We start from the raw sequence: 1,960 nt of genomic DNA on the forward strand, positions 1-1,960 counted from the left end.
CTTTGATCATTGATTTGTTTATTCATTGTTTGTGTGAAGGAACTGTGGTACACTGTAGGGACACACATGGCACTAGTAGAAACAGGAATCTTACTGAGATGCTTTGTGAACATCAGGGCCAAGAGAGTGACTTGGAAGTTAGACCAAATGATCCATGCATGTGTACTTTAGTGTGATTCCAACACGTTTCCTTGACTCTTTTTTAATTCTTAAGTTTCCTAATATATGCTCTTTTCTAGTGAGTGTGGCTTATCATTACTGACCCTATCCGTTTACATTTTATTTTTTTAAGTTTATTTTTATTTATTTATTGTGTGTGTGTGTGTGTGTGTGTGTGTGTGTGTGTGTGGCCAGCTCAGCCCTCCAGGGGGCGGGGCTGGCTGGCATGTGGTGCTGAGGGGATTGAACTGCGGTCCCTGTGCTTTGCTAAGCTTGTTCTAAGTAGGTGCTTTAGACCACTGAGCCATCTCACCGGCCCCCTATCTGTTTAAATATACTTGAAGATTAAATAAATTACCCAGATTCATAAAGAAATCAGTTTGATTCTCTTCTTGTTCCTTCTGCAACTTCTACTGATGTGAGCTGTAAGCTGATTGCATGTTTTTGTTTTTGTTTTAGAAGAAAATGTGGTTTTATAGAAAATCAGTTTTATCTCAAATTTAGATTTTATACATGTATCTGTATTATTCTTTTAAGCATCTATAGTCTTACACTAAAAAACCTTCACAGAGTTGATGAGATTCAAAGTATATGACGATATGAATGTTAAGACTTCCTTGGTCCATGGAGATGGCTCAGTAGAATAAGAACTGGCCTGGCAAGCGCAAGGCCCTGAATACAATCCCCAGTTCTGAAAAAAAAAAAAGAAAAAAAAAAGACTTCCTAAGCATATGGACTGGGGAGATAGCTCAGTAGTCTAAGCACCTGCCTGGCAAGTACAAGGACCCAAGTTCAATCTCTACTAGTACATATCATGCCATGCCAGCTTCCAAAAACAGGCGTGGTGGCACACATCTGTAATCCCAGCAGTGGGGAAGCTGAGACAGGAGGATTACTATGAGTCCGAGCTGTGAAACCAGATACTGTACTAAATAAATAAAAGGGTTTTTTTATGTTTTAAACTTTCTGCGCATATGCAAGCACTACATCCATCAGCAATACTTGAATCCTTAAAAAATATACATACACAAATGTGAGACAAAGAACAAAAAATTAGAGACAGTCTCTACATAATCCAGGCTGGCCTAGGACTTGTTAGGTAACCTGAGCTGGTAATGGACACCCAATCTTCATTCCTGTTTTAGCTTCCCAACATCTGGAATTACAATCACAGGCAGCTAAAATAAATAATTAAGTAGAACAATATTTATCCAGAGATATCCCTTGAGAAACACACAAACTGCCAAACCTCTTGAGCAAAGTTAAATAACATTGCAAACATGCAGGAGTCCAGAAGGAATAAGTTTAATAATCATTAGAGTGATTAGCAATGATTTTCACAGGCCTAGGAAGATAGTCTCTGTCTATCTAGGGCAACTTTAAAATTTACATCATCTAAAATGAGAATTACTAGTTCATTAAAATATCAGTGAAGCAAAAAATAAAAATATCAATGAAGCTAAAGCAGGAGGATCAAAAGTTTAGGCTTAGGTAGTATAGTAAGACCTCATTGAAACCAACCAAAAGCTAAAGCAGAAGAGCATTAAGATCTTTTATTTAGATAGAAAGTATATCAGCTATCATTGTGAAAGTGATAGTATAGCTCCCATTAATCAGAAAGTCCAGTCAACATTTATATATTTATATCATTAAATAAGCAAAAGGAGAAACAATTTATGCTAATAAGTGTTTTTATTGTCAAAAAAAGATCTTCCAAAACCTATGGCCCCTAACAAGGTGAACGAAAGAGCACCTCATTTTTAAATGTCAAACAGCAGCCAAATTGAATTTCTTTTACAGG

The sequence above is a fragment of the Octodon degus genome, unplaced genomic scaffold (genome assembly GCF_000260255.1).
Source record: "Octodon degus isolate 3935 unplaced genomic scaffold, OctDeg1.0 scaffold00142, whole genome shotgun sequence".
NCBI lineage: Eukaryota > Metazoa > Chordata > Mammalia > Rodentia > Octodontidae > Octodon > Octodon degus.